This window comes from Haematobia irritans, chromosome 2 (assembly GCF_050003625.1).
Source record: "Haematobia irritans isolate KBUSLIRL chromosome 2, ASM5000362v1, whole genome shotgun sequence".
NCBI classification, from domain to species: Eukaryota; Metazoa; Arthropoda; class Insecta; order Diptera; family Muscidae; genus Haematobia; species Haematobia irritans.
In genome coordinates this window covers 91,023,990-91,043,414 of record NC_134398.1, presented here as the reverse complement: position 1 = coordinate 91,043,414, position 19,425 = coordinate 91,023,990, and the positions used below count along the sequence as shown (strand labels likewise).

The 19,425-nt window shown below is 33.6% G+C and overlaps 2 long non-coding RNA genes across 2 annotated transcripts; both read left to right on the top strand.

Moving 5' to 3' along the window:
- The first annotated feature begins 340 nt into the window (after positions 1–340).
- LOC142225747 (uncharacterized) lies at positions 341–1,220 on the top strand. The gene is made up of 2 exons (XR_012719397.1): positions 341–793; positions 853–1,220. It is a non-coding gene; the product is annotated as an uncharacterized LOC142225747 (long non-coding RNA).
- Positions 1,221–11,348: 10,128 nt separating this feature from the next.
- Positions 11,349–12,728, top strand: LOC142223277 (uncharacterized). The gene is made up of 3 exons (XR_012718654.1): positions 11,349–11,678; positions 11,744–12,058; positions 12,123–12,728. It is a non-coding gene; the product is annotated as an uncharacterized LOC142223277 (long non-coding RNA).
- Positions 12,729–19,425: the final 6,697 nt, after the last annotated feature.

Below are 19,425 nucleotides of genomic sequence, written 5' to 3'. Positions count from 1 at the left end.
ACCTTAACCTTTAACTGGGTACGTGGTGGTAAAATTTACCACCTCGAACACTCGTTTACATATATTTTAAAAAAGACGTGTGAAATAAAGTATATGTTAATCATTGAAAGAACATATAATATTTCGAAATATTGTTTTATTTTCGTTAAATACAATGTTTACTAATCAACAAATATAATAATGATACAAAAAAACCATTTTTTTACAGAAAAAATATTAATGTAAAAGAGGGGGTAAAATTTACCACACGTCGCAAATTACGCAAAAAAATTTCACCTCACCGGTTAAAGGTTAAAATATGGTTTTCCTGCACCCAGAGAAATGGTTGGTTGCAATTCGATCATTTCAATAAGGAGATAACAGTAACCTATTTTTTGTTACAAGAACAATGTTTTAGTTATTTCTCCCAGTATATATCCAATACAACTGTAAACAAGTTCAGCAAATCAAATAGGAATTCCCATAACTATTACAATAACCAATGCCGATCAATTTAGTTTTATGATGTTGAGCTAACCACCAGCATAGTGCGACCTACACCATGGGAATCAACAAATGGTTAGTATAACCAGAAGTTGAGTATACTAAAAGAATTTTAGTTCAATCATGGGACGCACGTAAGGTAGTTGTTGCAACAAGTAAATAGTAATATCAACATTGACAATTTAGATGGTATGACGCTACAAAATTTGCAAAACGGCGAACAGCGGCACTAAATTTACTTTTTAATAGTCCGCAATAAATTGAATAATAATGTTCGCATTACCAAGTGTAAACTAGAATTTGGCTTAAGGTAAGTATCATATCGACTTAGTAAAAACAAAATATTATAAGTTTCCATAAAAATTGCAGGCTTCATACACTAACAAAGACAAATACTTTTTACGGCAAGCGAGCTTTTTTATTGTATTAAGCACATAGCACGAGCCAACGGCGGTTCTAAGTCGATCTATATTTATATCTAGCGGCTTAGGAAGGAAATTTTTGGCAAGTATATATTGAATTAGGATCTGTAGTTTGACCACATAATAACAATCTAATAACCATCCGCCATTGGTGTACAAAAGTATCCCTATAAAAAAAGACAAACATTATTTCATCCCTTTGTAAATTGATCTCACATATAGATAAAAGCCTTTGATGTTAGCACCTTTTGTATTTATTTTCGTAGTTTATCATAATTGTAAATCTTGTAATAAATTAATAAAATCTCAATGTAATCTGCCCTTTCATTTGATATTGGAATTTGGTTGGAATAGTAAAGAAAATCGAGGGCGGTTGCACCAACAAACCAAACAATTAATATGAGATTGCGACAACCAATGCAAAGTTAATCCAACATACTACCATGCGGTTACAATTGCCAAATGTTAGTTGTGCTGACAGATATCATTGATAGTTGATGGAACCACCTGCTTTCGGTTGGCAAATAATTCGGTTGAGGCAACGAATGGGTTCCAGGATTTGCGTTGAAGCAACTCAATTTATTTATAGCGATTGTAATGTCTGGTCTAGTGCATTGCAACAAAAACATAAGACATCCGATAGCTTCCTGGCAAGGAATATTTTCTGTTGTGTTGTTGAAAATGTTCCCAATGAACGATAATTGAAAACGCACGCCTTCACCCAGAAAACAAATTCGTTGCCAACCGAAAGCAGGTGGTTCCATCAACTATCAATGATATCTGTCAGCACAACTAACATTTGGCAATTGTAACTACATGGTAGTATGTTGGATCAACTTTGCATGGGTTGTCGCAATTTTATACTAATTGTCTTGTTTGTTGGTGCAACCGCCCTCGATTTTCTTTACTTTTATCCTAACCAAATTCCAATATCAAATGAAAGGGCAGATTATATTGAGATTTTATTAATTTATTACAAGATTTACAATCATAATAAACTACGAAAATAAATACAAAAGGTGCTAACAACAAAGGCTTTTGATCTACATATATGTGAGATCAATTTACATTACAATTTTTTATAGGTAATGTTTGTATACCAATGACATGGTTATTAGGTTGCAATTATGTGGTATATACTTGCCAGAAATTTCTTCCTTAAGTCTCTAGATATAAATACAGATCGACTTAGACTCTTCCTGTATTCTTAATACAATAAAAAGCTCGCTTGCCGTAAAAAGTATTTGTGTTTGTTGGTGTATGAAGCCTGCAATTTTTATGGAAACTTTTGTAATATTCCTTTTTTATAATTCGGTGCGATACTTACCTGAAGGCAACTTCTTTTCTATGGGATAAACTTTATTCAATGTATTGCGGACTATTATCAAGTAAATGCTGTTCCCCGTTTTGCAAATTTTGTAGCGTCATACCATGTATAATGGGGAAAATAATCAAAACATTGTTCTTGTAACAAAAAATATGTTATTGACATCATTTCCTCATTGTAATTATCGAATTGCAACCAACCATTTCTCTGGGTGTTTATACTAATACTGTAATATTTATTAACAACAAAACAATTCTAATTAGGATAAATTACAAAAGGTGATTTCTTGATGCGATCGTATGTATATCAGAAAAAAGAATAATAATACAAAGGCAAACGACAATGACATTTTGCCCTTTCCCTTTATGGTGATGCCATATCGATTGATCTTAAAAAGGGATAAGGGAGTTATAATAGAAGTGGCTTCGCGATGACTAATGGTCATAACAATTAACCCCCACTTATTGTAGACTCACCCAGCTAGTGTCGACCATAATCGCTGTAGTAGCTGGGTGGCTTCGTTTATGGCGTTTAAAAATGAACCCATTGTCCAAACGAACAAGGTAGTGAAGACGACCAAGTTTTTTGGTAACAGTACCAAGCTTCCATGAAGGTTTGTTTGCATTGTAATACCTTGCTTGTACTCTGTCTCCCACACGTAGCTTCCTGACAGGTAACTCCGGATTTGAAGATGATGTCATTTTTGAAGGTTTTAATACATCCAACTTTATTTTAATCTGCCTTCCCAGATATTGTTCAGCAGGCGATTTACCGTTGTTTAGAGGAGTAGCTCTGTAACGAAACAGAATTTCTTGCACTTTAGTTGAAATTGACGATGAATCATCTGCCATAGCCGATAGGCGTTTTTTCAAAGTCTGCACATCTCGCTCGGCTAAACCGTTGGTCACAGGATGATCAGGAGCGATAACTTTCTGGAAAATTCCACAGTTGTGACAAAATGATTTGAATTCTTCACTTTTGAAGATTGTAGCGTTATCTGAGACGATAACATCAGGAAAGCCGGTTCTTGCAAATATATTGCTCAACATGTTTATGGTTGACGAAGATGATGGTGCAGTGGAGCACATTCCAACTTCCACCCACTTCGACTTAGAATCCACTACAATTAGAAATTGATGGCCTTGAAAAGGCCCAGCGTAATCAATGTGAATACGTTGCCAGTTTTGATGCGGTTCCCCCCAGTGGTGTAAAATTACTTTTGTAGGACTGTTTTGCACTGAAGCGCATGCTGCACTCGATGTCTTTATCAATGGCTGTTCAGTAGACGTAACGCCTCGCTAATTGCTTCATCTTTGTTGTCCCTAAGAGTGTATGGTGAAGTTCCTCAAGAACGGCTTTTTGCAAACAATCTGGAATAATCACTCTCTACCCCTTGAATAGAATTCCGCAATTTATTGTGTACTCAGCAGGGCTGTGGAGTCGATCCAATTTTGCTCGACTCCGACTCCGACTCCAGCATTTTTCATCAGCTCGACTCCGACTCCAACTCCGGAGTCGACTCCGGGTAATATAACTAAATCTAATTTTAATACCACTAATTTGTAGTTCTATTGTGGGGGTACCGTAAGTGGATCGATATAAAGTATCATATTTATTTATGTGTGCAAAAAAGGTCTTAATTGCACATTAGATGCCAATTGAACTCTATATTTCAAATTTAGGGCAATGCTTAATAAATAAAATAATGATATAAATACCCATCAAAGGGTGATACGGTCAAAATTTGGTCAAGGGAAAACGCGTGTAAATCGGTGAAATCGTTTATTTAAAAAATCAAATTAAATTTCTTTTTCAAGTTCAATTAATATAAAATTCAGGAAAAATATTCAGTTAGGCTTTCGCTTTTCCAAATCCGAATTGCCGGGCCTCACGCTTGACACCTGCAGTTTTTTTTGGTCTTCTTTAGGTTCCGCTTGACAATAGCTCAGTATGTCTCAATTGGGCGGAGCTCTGGCGTGTTGGGAGGGTTCTTGTCCTTGGAAACCACCTGCACGTTGTTGGCGGCGTACCACTCCATGGCCTTTTTACCGTAATGGCAAGATGCCAAATCCGGCCAAAACAGTACGGAACAACCGAGTTTCTTCAGGAAAGGCAGCAGACGCTTATTCAAACACTCTTTCACGTAAATTTCTTGGTTGACAGTCCCGGAAGCTATGAAAATGCTGCTTTTCAAGCCACAGGTACAGATGGCTTGCCAAACCAGATATTTCTTTGCGGACTTTGATAGTTTTATGTGCTTGAAAATATCTGCTACCTTTCCCCTTCCTTTTGCCGTATAAAACTCCATTACCACGCATTCAAACTTCGTCAGCATCGTCGTGTACAGCCTCCGGGATCGCGCTTTGGCCGTCGTATTTTGTTTATCATCGCGATTTGGAGTCATTACCTTCTTGTAAGTCGATAGTCCGGCTCGTTTTTTGGTTCGATGCACGGTTGTAGACGATACACTCAGCTTATTTGCGGCATCTCGGAGAGAGAGGTTAGGGTTTCGCTTGAAACTACCGGCAACTCTCTTTGTCGTCCCAGCGGCTTCCGGTTTTCGATTTCCCTCCGATCCAGACTTCCTGGCTGTCGATAAACGTTCCCCAAACACTTTAATTACATTCGTAACGGTTGATTTGGCAACTTTTATCGATTTTGCCAGCTTTGCGTGCGAGTAGCTCGGATTTTCGCGATGCGCGAGCAAAATTTTGATACGCTGCTCTTCTTGCTTGGACGGCATTTTGACAACTGAAGAGTGAATTCCAAAATCAAAATAGGAGCAACATTCTACACACACACACCTTCAAAATGAGGGGTGTTCAGGTTTTTTAAATGCAAAATTGAAAGAAATACGTCAAGTTTATATTGACCAAATTTTGACCGTATCACCCTTTAATATGAGAACATACCAACAGTATATGAATTTGTGGACCAAAATTTTTGATACTATCTCAAATCCTTTAAATTTGTTGTGAGCTATATAAAGGTTTATATTCTTGAATTTGAATCTGAATCGATTTAGACAAAATTGTATATACTTCTACAAAATCTATGTACTTAAAATTTAAATTTAACTTTATGGGACGTAACACAATTTTAACAAAAAATGCAAGTAAATAAAATTTTATATAGATATAAATTTTTTAAAAATTTTCTACAGAAACAAAATTTTGACTAAATCTTCTATAGAAATAAAATTTTGGAGAAATTTTCTATAGAAATCAAATTTTGACCAAATATATAGAAATAAAATTTTGAATAAAATTTTTATAGAAATAAAATTTGGCAAAATTTTTTATAGAAATAAAAGTTTGAAAAAATTACCAATAGAAATACAATTTAAAAAAAAATGTGTAGCAAACAAAATTTTATTTCTGCAGGAAATTTTGCAAAATATTCTATAGAAACAAAATTTTGACTAAATTTTCTATAGAAATAAAATTTTGACTAAATTTTATATAGAAATAAAATTTGGATACATTTTTATAGCAGTGAGTATCAGTGAGCATCAGTAAGAAAAAAATTTTGAGAAAATTGGGTATAGAAATAAAATTTGACAATTTTTTCTTATAGAAATAAAATTTTGGAAAATTATCAATAAAAATACAATTTTAGAAAAATTTTTGTGTAGTAAATAAAATTCTGCAAAATATTCTACAGAAACAAAATTTTGACTAAATTTTCTATGGAAATAAAATGTTGACCAAATTTTCTAATAAAAAAATCTATTACTATAAAATTTTGGCAAAATTTTCTATAGAAATAAAATTTTGACTTAAATTTTTATAGAAATAAAATTATCAATAGAAATAAAATTTTGAAAAAATATTTGTGTAACAAACAAAATTTTGCAAAATTTTCTATAGAAATAAAATTTTGCAAAATATTCTATAGAAACAAAATTTTGACTCAATTTTCTATAGAAATAAATTTTTGACTAAATTTTCTAGAGAACAAAAATATTTCTATAGTAATAAAGTTTTGAATAAATTTTTTATAGAAATAAAATTTTGACAGCATTTGCTATAGAAATAAAATTTTGACAAAACTTTTTATAGAAATAACATTTTGATAAAATTTGATAAAACTTTGAAAAAAAATTCTGTCAATATTCCACATATGTATATGGCCTTAAAATAAAATAAAAAAAAAATAATTTCGATTGTTCGAAATATTTCAAATAAATTGGTATGGACATTAAAATGGTCGATACAGCCCATCTGCTAATCTAACATTCTAGGAAACTGAAAAAGATAGCCGTAATTGGAAGTTGATATTCATTTACAATCATGCTGTACATTGATCGAATGAATAACGCAATGGAAACTAATTTGCGTAAAAACTTGCTTAGTTACAAAAATATGAAGTGTTTTAAAAAATTTGGTTTAGCCGGAGTCGGAGTCGAGCAAAATTTTTACGACTCCGACTCCAGCAAAATCTTCAGACTCCGACTCCGGCTCCACAGCCCTGGTACTCAGTATCGACCATATCTGCAAGTCGAACATAATTTTAGAAAGTTTTTGATCCGATTTTGTAGCTTTCTGGATTGAAATTAATATTTGTTGATGATATTTGTTGCACAGTTGAATTACAAATGGACTGCACTTCTTTATCGATGAAATTTATATACTTTATGTCTGTACTTATTGGTGCACGTGAAAGACAATCTGCGTTTGCATTTTCTTCACTCCTTTTTGCTATAACTTCATAATTATATCCAGCTAGAAATGCTGCGTACCTTTGAAGTCTTGCCGAAGTCATTTGCGGTAGTTTAGAGTTTTGATGCAAAATTCGTGATAGTGGTTATTATCAGTAACCAGCTTAAATGATCTACCGTAAAGATATTCATGAAAATATTGAACCACATAAACAATGGCTAAGGCTTCTCGGTCCAGCTGAGAATAATTTTTCTCTGAAGACGTTAATGACCTTGAAGCAAAAGCTATTGGCCTCTCTTCGCCGTTGATTAAATGTGATAGCACACCAGAAATGCCTGTAGGACTAGCATCACATGCAAACTGCACTGCATGATCCGGGTTGAATGGCATGAGAGCACGGCTACTGGCTATTTCTTGCTTTAAAGCTTCAAAAGAATTTTTACAATTTGAATCGAATTTGAAAATTGAATTTTTGCACAATAATTTCCGTAACGGTGCGGTAAGTGTTGACGTATTAGGTATGAAACGAGAATAGTAGGTCACCATACCTAAAAATTTCCTGACGTCATCTACATTCTTGGGTTGTGGCATCTCGACAATCGCTTTTATTTTAGAATCAGATTTTTGCACTTTGTTGAATTCAACTAAGTGGCCTAAAAATTCGATGCGTTCTTGAAAAAATTAACATTTTGAAAGATTTAAGTGTATATCGTATTTGTTTTAGCTGCGCTAAACAAGCCTTTAGTTGCACTCAGTTACAGTTTCGCCATGAACCAAAATATCATCGAAGTATGCTCCTGTTTTTGGAACCTAACGCAGTATTTGATCGATAATTCTATTGAATTCTGCTGGGGCGGTCTTGATTCCAAAAGACAGGCGGTTCATTCGAAATGTACCTCGATGTGTTGAGATCGTTTGTATCTCAGATGACAAATCATCAACTTGCACGTGTAAATATGCTTTGTAGAGATCAAGACGACAATAAAATCTCGAATCTTTAAGAGAAATAAAAATTCCATCCACTCTTGGAATGGGGTAATGTAAAGTAATCTACCAACCGCATATTAACTCCGACTTTATAATCAACGCAGAGGCGTACCCCTCCATCCGCTTTTGGGATTACTATCAAAGGTGACCCCCCAATCGCTATTAGTCACTTTGGTTATAATGCCTTGATTTTCCAACTCATCGATCTCCTTCCCAATAAACACAGGATTAGCGTTTTTCAAATGCAACAACTTTTCAGTTTGAGGGTAAATATAATTTTCAACATAAATTCAACTTGACTTGAAATAGCTCATCTTCAATACATCTTCAAATTGTTTGCGAATTACTTCCAATTTGCCAAAATGTTGACGAAATCTTTGAAAAGGTGTTGAAGATAATATGAGAAAACTTTGACAAAACACTACCCTAAAATGCAACGAAAAAACCATGTGGTTTTCAATACTTATTTGTGCAACGAATTTCGTGGTCACTTGCAAGAAATTAAAAAAATGGAAAATTTTAGACAAATAACCAAATAATTTATAAAAGTAGGTAAGTGAAAATTAACAATTAAATAAAACTTTAAGGAAGTCACTAAATGTATATCTCTTTGCAGAAAACTAAAATTATGGAGTCTACGTTCTTGAAAACATTAAAAAGCTGACCGATGAAAAAATGGTGGACAATTAACTGGAACTGCTTCAAATAGTTTATAATAACTGGTACGTCAATATGAAAAATTAAATCAACACTTTAGAGAAGTCACTAAATTTAAATTTCTTTGCAGAAAACTAAAATCTTTGGATGCTACATTCTTGCAAACATTAAGAAGCTGACCAATGAAAAATGAGTGGCTTATCGACAAGAAAAAGTTTCCAGAAACATTACTACAAGTGCAACCAATTAAAATTGTTAAAAACAACAAATTGTTGAAATCAACAACTTCTGGATGAAAATGTGCATCACATCGTCAGTTTAATTCATATGCTATTATCAGTTTAAAATTGATATTTTGTGAATTCCTTCTACTGGACATCAATTCTAACACGCGGTCCAGTGCGTTCCTAATTTCAAATTGCCCGCAGGTTAATAAATTGTAATGCTGTTTTATGACACCAAAAGGAAGGAAATCGAATTATCAATGCAAAAGTGTTTACTAATAATGTTTAAGACATTTAAAGTTTTGTTGTTTGTTTTTTTTTTCTTATTTGTTGATATGTTTAATAAGATTATTATTTATCAATTGGTATTGTAGTGTATTATGTAGTGTAGTGTATTATTATTTATTTCATTTTGATGAAAATGAATAAATTATACAAAATTCATAGAATTTTGGCTTTGACTTTCAATTTGAAGTGGGGATATCATTCATACAAATTTAGGTTGAAAAGTATTTGCAACGATGTTAATTTTGAATTTGACTCGCATCGAAAATTATTTGACAAATTATTGAGTAGCGATGCATTTCAATTTGAGGATAACACTTGAGATATTATTGCTAATGTGTTGAATTTCACTGTTGAGGGTAATGTCTGTTTTTTGTTGAGAACGCGATTTTCGCAACAATTTCTCAACTTGAATATTACCCTAATCCTTTGAAAAACTGTTTGAAAAATTGTTGAAATTTAGCATTTTTCAAACGTTTGTGTTTATTGGGTTATTAACACGTTCTGCTAATGCATATGGTATTTGGCGTTCTTTGATATAAATAGGTTTTGCATTGTCTCGAAGTCGAAGAGAGACTTTTTAATTAGGTACACAACCTATCTTTTGTTGAAAAACTGTTTAAAATTCTGACATTAAATCATCAATATGATTTAATTCGCTTATTGAATTTATAGTTGACTCATTGTTGATTTCATCCAATTCGTTGAGATTAATGCATAATCGACGAATCCAAGTACGACCTATGAGGGCTGTAGAGCCATCAGGCACAATATAAAGGTCATCATAAATTGAAATGTTGTTGAAAACAGCATGAACTCGAACATTCCCTTCGGGCTTGAATGTATTTTGAGTGTATGATCGTACTTCCAAGTTTGTTTGACAAATTTAATTTATTGAAAATTCCTCGGGGTAGAAATGAAAATCCAGATCCAGAATCAACTTCGAATTTTATAACTTTGCCTTGATAGAAGGCATAGTATATTAGCATAGTATCGATTAGAATTTACATTACCATAGCTGCTTTGTTATACGTCGACTATTTTGTTGAAATCGACTTGTTTTTGTTGTTATATGTAGGTCCCGCATTAGGACTATCCGCCAAAAGAGATGCAATACAGACTTTTGCTACATGCCCGTGTTTAGAACACAAATTGCATTTTAAATTTGCACTAGAACGACAATCTTTTGCAAAATGATTATTTTTGCCACATCTTAAACATAAGCCAGCTATACCACGTTGCTCATAATTAACTTTGCCCCTCGATTTTTGCACATTAGGACGCTTTGGTATTTTCCTTTTGTTTGAAATTTTATTAATTGTTGCACTTGAACTATTTGTTTGTGATTGCGTTAGTTCTTTTGCATCTGCTTTCGCTGCTTCTATGTTAAAGCTAAAGCTTTTAAAACGATTTCTTCAAACTTCGATGAGCTTGATTGCAGCAATTGCTCTCGAATACTATTGCAAGAAATTCCTCGAATAAATTGTGCACGTAAAAATGCATCAGCAATTGAACTTTTGCACTCGCACTCTGAAACAAATTCACAATTACCAATGTCCGTTCGAAGCATTGCAACATATTCAGAAATTGACTATCCATCCGTCTGGTATTTTGACAAAAATATATGTTGTGCCACCAAGATATTTCTTTTCGGTATCAAATGATACTCCAACAATTTCAATAACTCGTCGTATGACAGTTCCATTGCAATTTTTGGCGCCGCCAGCGATGTGACCATATTGAAGTATTTTGCTCGAATTGAATTTAAAAGCAGCTTCGTACAATAATCTTTATTCGACTCAATGCCTTTCATGGTTACGTAATTTGTAAACCGTTGAATGTAATTTCGGTATGTGTCCTTTGCCGGGTCGAAGATATCAAAATTGGGAACCAAAATTGTATTTATTTTTGCACTGCCACCATTTTGTACTGCACTAGATGTTGATGCACCAGTTGTAGAAAAATGAAATAATTAATTTGCACAATAAAAATTAATTTATTTGGTTTCACTCTCGTCGCCAACTGTTGTGTCGTTGAAAATGTTCCCAATGAACGATAATTGAAAACGCACGCCTTTATACTAATACTGTAATATTTTTTAACAACAAAACAATTGTAATTAGGATAAATTACAAAAGGTGACTTCTTGATGTGATCGTATGTATATCAGAAAAAAGAATAATAATACAAAGGTAAACAACAATGACATTGTGCCCTTTCCCTTTATGGTGATGCCATATCGATTGATCTTAAAAAGGGATAAGGGAGTTATAATAGAAGTGGCTTCACGATGACTAACCCAATAAACACAGGATGAGCGTTTTTCAAATGCAACACCTTTTCAGTTTGAGGGTAAATATAATTTTCAACATAAATTCAACTTGACTTGAAACAGCTCATCTTCAATACATCTTCAAATTATTTGCGAATTACAACCAATTTGGCAAAATGTTGACGAAAACTTCGAAAATGTGTTGAAGATAATTGGAGAAAACTTTGACAAAACACTACCCTGAAATGCAATGAAAAAACCACATGGTTTTCAATACTACTTTGAACAACAAAGTTCGTGGAAGAAATACAAAAATGTGGAAATTTTTTAATAATCAATTGAAATTGCTTATAATAATTGGTAAGTAAAACTAAAACACGAAATGAAAACTTTAAGGAAGTCACTTAACTCAAATCTCTTTGCAGACAACTAAAATATTTGGATGCTGATTCTTGGACACATTAAGAGGCTGGCCGATGAAAAATGATAGTGGCTTATCGAGAAGAGAAAGTTTCCATAAATCAAAGTGCAACCAAAAAAACTTATCACATCGATAGTTTAATTTACATCGCATCATCGGTTTAATTTGTTATTTTGTGAATTGAAATTGCTGGAAATTTATTCCAATTATCTGGTCATCAAGTTCCTGAAAATTGCCAGTATTTTAATAACAATTTTGTAACACCAACGTTCTTGAGGAAATCACGAAGTACGTGGTCAGTTGGAAGAAATACAAATTGGTAAGCCAAAATAAAAAGTGAAATGAAAACATAATGGAAATCACAAAACTCGATTGTTTTGCAGAAAACTAAAATCATTGGATGGTATATTCTTGAAAGATGTTGGCCGATGAAAAACCGATGAAGGAAACAACAAAGAAAAGTTTTCAGAAAACTTACAAAGTGCAACCAATTAAAACAAAGTGCAACAATTCCTATATCAAGAACTTCTGGATGAAAATGTGCATTACATCAATTTACATCCCGTCATCAGTTTGATATTTTGTGATTTCCTCTTGCTGGAATCTATTCTAACACACAAGCCAGCAAGTTCCTCGATAGTAATTATTTCAAATTGCCAGCATATTAATTAATAGTTATTTGATACCAACATTATGGAGGAAATGGAATTATACATGTAAAAATGTTTAAGATATTTAAAGTTGTATTCATAGTTTTATTTATTAATACGTTTAATAAGATAATTACATTTTGATTGGTATTATATTATTATTTTTATATATTATTAATGTTATTTTTAAGATTATTATATTTGTTAACGAAAAAAATAATAAAATTAACAAAATCCCTAGAAATTTAGTATTGACTTTCAGTTAGAACTAGGATTGACTTTCATACAAATTGTGGTTTGAAAGTATTCGCAACAATGCTAATTTTTTATTTTTCTCACATTGAAAACTGTTTGAGAAATTATTGAGTAGCGATGCATTTCAATTTGAGGATTACAATTGAGAAATTATTGCTATTGTGTTGATTTTTACTGTTGAGGGTAATGTCTGTTTTTTGTTGAGAACGCGATTTTCTCAACAATTTCTCAACTTGAATATTACCCTAATCCTTTGAAAAAATGTTTGAAAAATTATTGAATTTTAGTATTTTTCAAACGTTTGTGTTTATTGGGAATGGTCATAACATTTTCCATTTTCTTCATTTCCTCGGATGTGGTAGGACAGTCATCCTTTGAATATTTTTCACTTGCATTCATAGGTGTGCTGACTGGTTTTGCATTCTTCATTCCAAATTTTTCAAGAATGCTCTCAATATAGTTTTCTTGATCAAGAGAAATTTTACCTTCTTCACGAGTGATTCTCATTCCAAGAATTTGTTTCGCGGCTCCTCTTTCATGGGAAATTTACGGTTAAGGTGACCTTTTATACTCTTGAGCCAATTATCATCGTTACAGAACAGTAAGATGTCATCCACATATACAGCTACTATAAGATGTTTGTTGTCTTCGAGTTTATAAAATACACGTGGATCATATTTTGACTTTTGCAGTTCACTAGCCTCTAGTATCTTGTTTAATTCTTTGTTCCAAACTCTGCTTGACTGTTTTTATTTATTTATTTACATGGCTAATAGGAGCCGGGATATTACAAAGTATAACATTTCAATTAAATACAATTCTATATTCCAAGTGGGCCAGAAGGGACCCTATAGGTCAGTAAGGACCACAGCGAGTCAGAAAGGTCTCTTAAGTTAGTTATTCGAGATGGGTCAGTAGAGACCCCGTTGAGCCAGTAGGGGATCCGCGGAACTCAATAAAGGTACAACATGTATCAACAGATAGGTCAGAAGGGACCCCATTACCCCGCTGAGCCAAACAAGGCTAAAAATTCCAAATGTCAGAGTATGAGCGCATCGTGTGTTTGAAAATTGGCGAGAAAGGACCCGCTGAGCCTTTAGGTCAGTAGGGGCCACAGCGAGACAATAGGGACTCCCGCAGTCAGACTCAAATGTATAGCAATCTACCTTAAAAATTAGAAGGCAACCTTCTGCTTCAGCAACCTTATTGTCCAACTTAAGTATAGTTTCCTTTATGGCAGGAATCGATTCAGATAACGAGAGCTATGTATACACCGAGTTATAGTTCCTACAAAAACGTTAAGCGGATTAAATAATTCATAGTTATGTCTACAAAAGTCGGTCTTTAAGAGTAAAAAGTTCCTTGTTAAACGATTAGGAACATTATAGCAAATTTTCGAGGTTAGGTAGTGTGAATCAATATCTCCATTAAAAAGATTAGTAAGAAATACAATACCATGCATGAACCTTCTACGCTCAAGAGTAGGAATATCAATTAATAAAAGACTGCTAGAATAAGGAGGCAAGTCATATAAATTATTCCAGCCAAGCCCTCTCAAAGCAAAAATAAGAAAATGCTTCTGGACAGATTCAACACGATCAATAGAATAGCGATAACTTGGTAACCAGACAACACACGCATACTCCAATATCGCCCTAACCAGAGTCGTAAAGAGCCTTTTCGTCAAATAAGGATCAACAAATTCCTTGGACCATCTCTTAATGAAACCCCTTAGCCTTATTCACACATTCCTCAATATAAGGACCGAAGTCAAGCCTGGAATCCAACAAAACGCCTAAATCATTAAATCTCAGCACATTCTCCAGCTTATAGTTCCCAATACAGTACTCAGTCTGTTCACAAACTCTACGGGAAAAAGTAATTTTCTTACACTTCACAAGATTAAGTACCATACAATTTGAAGTACACCATTCGACTAGTCTGTCAATGTCATCCTGAAGAAGGAAAGAATTTTTAGCAGAATCAAGGGAAAGAAACAACTTCATCTGCGAACATCAAAATCCTCGATGATACAATAACCGACGGAAGATCGTTCAAATATAGATTAAACAGTACAGGTCCTAAGTGGCTACCTTGAGGCACGCCAGATGTCACATTTACAAGCGTAGATAAGCAATCGTTAAATGCAACTCTCTGAGTTCTACCATGCAAGTAGGAATCGATCCAGCGGAGAAGGATAGGTGGAAATCCCAAAACATCTAATTTGTAGAGTAGCAACCTATGATTCACAATGTCAAACGCCTTACTTAAATCCGTATAGATCACATCCAGTTGACGTCTCCGAGAGAATGATTCGAAGACATGACCAACAAATTACAGTAAATTGGCCACAGTAGACCTACTTCTCATAAAACCATGTTGGGATTCCGAAATAACATTGGAATTGGAGCATTTCTATAGTAATAAAATTTTGAATAAATTTTTTATAGAAATAAAATTTTGACAGAATTTGCTATAGAAATAAAATTTTGACAAAACTTTTTATAGAAATAACATTTTGATACAATTTTCTATAAAAAAACTTTGAAAAAAATTTCTGTCAATATTCCACATATGTATATGGCCTTAAAATAAAATAAAAAAAAATAATTTCGATTGTTCGAAATATTTCAAATAAATTGGTATGGGCATTAAAATTGATCGATACAGCCCATCTGCTAGTCTAACATTCTAGGAAACTTAAAAAGATAGCCGCAATTGGAAGTTGATATTCATTTACAATCATGCTGTACATTGATCGAATGAATAACGCAATGGAAACTAATTTGCGTAAAAACTTGCTTAGTTACAAAAATATGAAGTGTTTTAAAAAATTTGGTTTAGCCGGAGTCGGAGTCGAGCAAAATTTTTACGACTCCGACTCCAGCAAAATCTTCAGACTCCGACTCCGGCTCCACAGCCCTGGTACTCAGTATCGACCATATCTGCAAGTCGAACATAATTTTAGAAAGTTTTTGATCCGATTTTGTAGCTTTCTGGATTGAAATTAATATTTGTTGATGATATTTGTTGCACAGTTGAATTACAAATGGACTGCACTTCTTTATCGATGAAATTTATATACTTTATGTCTGTACTTATTGGTGCACGTGAAAGACAATCTGCGTTTGCATTTTCTTCACTCCTTTTTGCTATAACTTCATAATTATATCCAGCTAGAAATGCTGCGTACCTTTGAAGTCTTGCCGAAGTCATTTGCGGTAGTTTAGAGTTTTGATGCAAAATTCGTGATAGTGGTTATTATCAGTAACCAGCTTAAATGATCTACCGTAAATATATTCATGAAAATATTGAACAGCATAAACAATGGCTAAGGCTTCTCGGTCCAGCTGAGAATAATTTTTCTCTGAAGACGTTAATGACCTTGAAGCAAAAGCTATTGGCCTCTCTTCGCCGTTGATTAAATGTGATAGCACACCAGAAATGCCTGTAGGACTAGCAACACATGCAAAATGCACTGCATGATCCGGGTTGAATGGCATGAGAACACGGCTACTGGCTATTTCTTGCTTTAATGCTTCGAAAGAATTTTTACAATTTGAATCGAATTTGAAAATTGAATTTTTCCGTAACGGTGCGGTAAGTGTTGACGTATTAGGTATGAAACGAGAATAGTAGGTCACCATACCTAAAAATTTCCTGACGTCATCTACATTCTTGGGTTGTGGCATCTCGACAATCGCTTTTATTTTAGAATCAGATTTTTGCACTTTGTTGAATTCAACTAAGTGGCCTAAAACTTCGATGCGTTCTTGAAAAAATTAACATTTTGAAAGATTTAAGTGTATATCGTATTTGTTTTAGCTGCGCTAAACAAGCCTTTAGCTGCACTCAGTTACAGTTTCGCCATGAACCAAAATATCATCGAAGTATGCTCCTGTTTTTGGAACCTAACGCAGTATTTGATCGATAATTCTATTGAATTCTGCTGGGGCGGTCTTGATTCCAAAAGACAGGCGGTTCATTCGAAATGTACCTCGATGTGTTGAGATCGTTTGTATCTCAGATGACAAATCATCAACTTGCACGTGTAAATATGCTTTGTAGAGATCAAGACGACAATAAAATCTCGAATCTTTAAGAGAAATAAAAATTCCATCCACTCTTGGAATGGGGTAATGTAAAGTAATCTACCAACCGCATATTAACTCCGACTTTATAATCAACGCAGAGGCGTACCCCTCCATCCGCTTTTGGGATTACTATCAAAGGTGACCCCCCAATCGCTATTAGTCACTTTGGTTATAATGCCTTGATTTTCCAACTCATCGATCTCCTTATTAACACGTTCTGCTAATGCATATGGTATTTGGCGTTCTTTGATATAAATAGGTTTTGCATTGTCTCGAAGTCGAAGAGAGACTTTATAATTAGGTACACAACCTATCTTTTGTTGAAAAACTGTTTAAAATTCTGACATTAAATCATCAATATGATTTAATTCGCTTATTGAATTTGTAATTGACTCATTGTTGATTTCGTCCAATTCGTTGAGATTAATGCTTAATCGACGAATCCAAGTACGACCTATGAGGGCTGTAGAGCCATCTGGCACAATATAAAGGTCATCATAAATTGAAATGTTGTTGAAAACAGCATGAACTCGAACTTTCCCTTCGGGCTTGAATGTATTTTGAGTGTATGATCGGAATATGATATTCGTACTTCCAAGTTTGTTTGACAAATTTAATTTATTGAAAATTCCTCGGGGTAGAAATGAAAATCCAGATCCAGAATCAACTTCGAATTTTATAACTTTGCCTTCTATCAATATGTTAGCGTAGTATCGATTAGAATTTACATTACCATAGCTGCTTTGTTATACGTCGACTATTTTGTTGAAATCGACACAAATTGCATTTTAAATTTGCACTAGAACGACAATCTTTTGCAAAATGATTATTTTTGCCACATCTTAAACATAAGCCAGCTATACCACGTTGCTCATAATTAACTTTGCCCCTCGATTTTTGCACATTAGGACGCTTTGGTATTTTCCTTTTGTTTGAAATTTTATTATTTGTTGCACTTGAACTATTTGTTTGTGATTGCGTTAGTTCTTTTGCATCTGCTTTCGCTGCTTCTATGTTAAAGCTAAAGCTTTTAAAACGATTTCTTCAAACTTCGATGAACTTGACTGCAGCAATTGCTCTCGAATACTATTGCAAGAAATTCCTCGAATAAATTGTGCACGTAAAAATACATCAGCAATTGAACTTTTGCACTCGCACTCTGAAGCAAATTCACAATTACCAATGTCCGTTCGAAGCATTGCAACATATTCAGAAATTGACTATCCATCCGTCTGGTATTTTGACAAAAATTTATGTTGTGCCACCAAGATATTTCTTTTCGGTATCAAATGATACTCCAACAATTTCAATAACTCGTCGTATGACAGTTCCATTGCAATTTTTGGCACCGCCAGCGATGTGACCATATTGAAGTATTTTGCTCGAATTGAATTTAAAAGCAGCTTCGTACAATAATCTTTATTCGACTCAATGCCTTTCATGGTTACGTAATTTGTAAACCGTTGAATGTAATTTCGGTATGTGTCCTTTGCCGGGTCGAAGATATCAAAATTGGGAACCAAAATTGTATTTATTTTTGCACTGCCACCATTTTGTACTGCACTAGATGTTGATGCACCAGTTGTTAATTTGGCTAATTGCGCCTTCATAAACTGTGCAAATTGAGCGGCATCCATTTTGTAATGCGCGTACTCCTTACAAAAGAAAAATGAAATAATTAATTAGAAGAGTTGGCAACCCTGTTTGAAATAACATCAAAAAACCCGAGCTCAAATCTACTGCGATATTTAATTAAATATAGTGAAAACTAAACTCCTAAACTGGTGATATTTCTCATCAACAAAATAAAAAATACTAGAACTAACTAAAAATTATCAAATATGCCACCAGTAAGCGGTCGTAGAAGCGTAAAATCGAAAAAAAATATTGTGTGCTCAATGTAAAGTGGAAGTGAAAGAAGGAAAAGATGATTACATTGGTTGTGATAACTGTTCGAAAACGTATCATGCTATGTGTACGAAGTTAAACAAAACACAATATGATCACCTGTTAAACAACGAAGATGAAGAATATGTATGTCATGCTTGCAATGTAAATAATGTAAACAGTGACATAACAGTTTTAAAACGACTGGAGAGTATGGATATAAAATTAAATAAACTTGATCAGCTTAGCGAGTCAATGAATTTTATGGCAGCTAAATTCGATGAGATCATGAGTGGTATAACTGCTAATAGAAAGAAAATAGAAATGGTTGAAAAAGAAAATTTGAAACTCAAGGGAGAAATAAAACAACTGAAAGACTCTGTGAAGATGTTAAATGACCAACGAGTTAAAAATGACTATGTTATATCTGGAATAGACTCAAGTGATGGAAAAAGTGCTACGTCTGTCGTTATTGAACTTTCTGAGGCAGCTGGTATTACTATACCCAAAGATAAAATTGAAGAGGCGTACTTTTTAAAGAAAAAAATGTTACTCATACCAAGCAATCATTAGTGGTCAAATTTAATTCAAAGACAGAGAAAAATAAACTGATGGAAGCAAAAGCAAAGTTAAAAGAAAATACAAAAACAAGAAATATTTATGTCAATGATTTCCTTGGACGTGAAACATATGAAATTTTAAATTATGCAAAAACCTTAAAAACTGTTGGTTACAATATTATTTACACAAATGGTAACAAAATATATGCCAAAAAGAGTTCTATAAATAAGCCGAGAGTT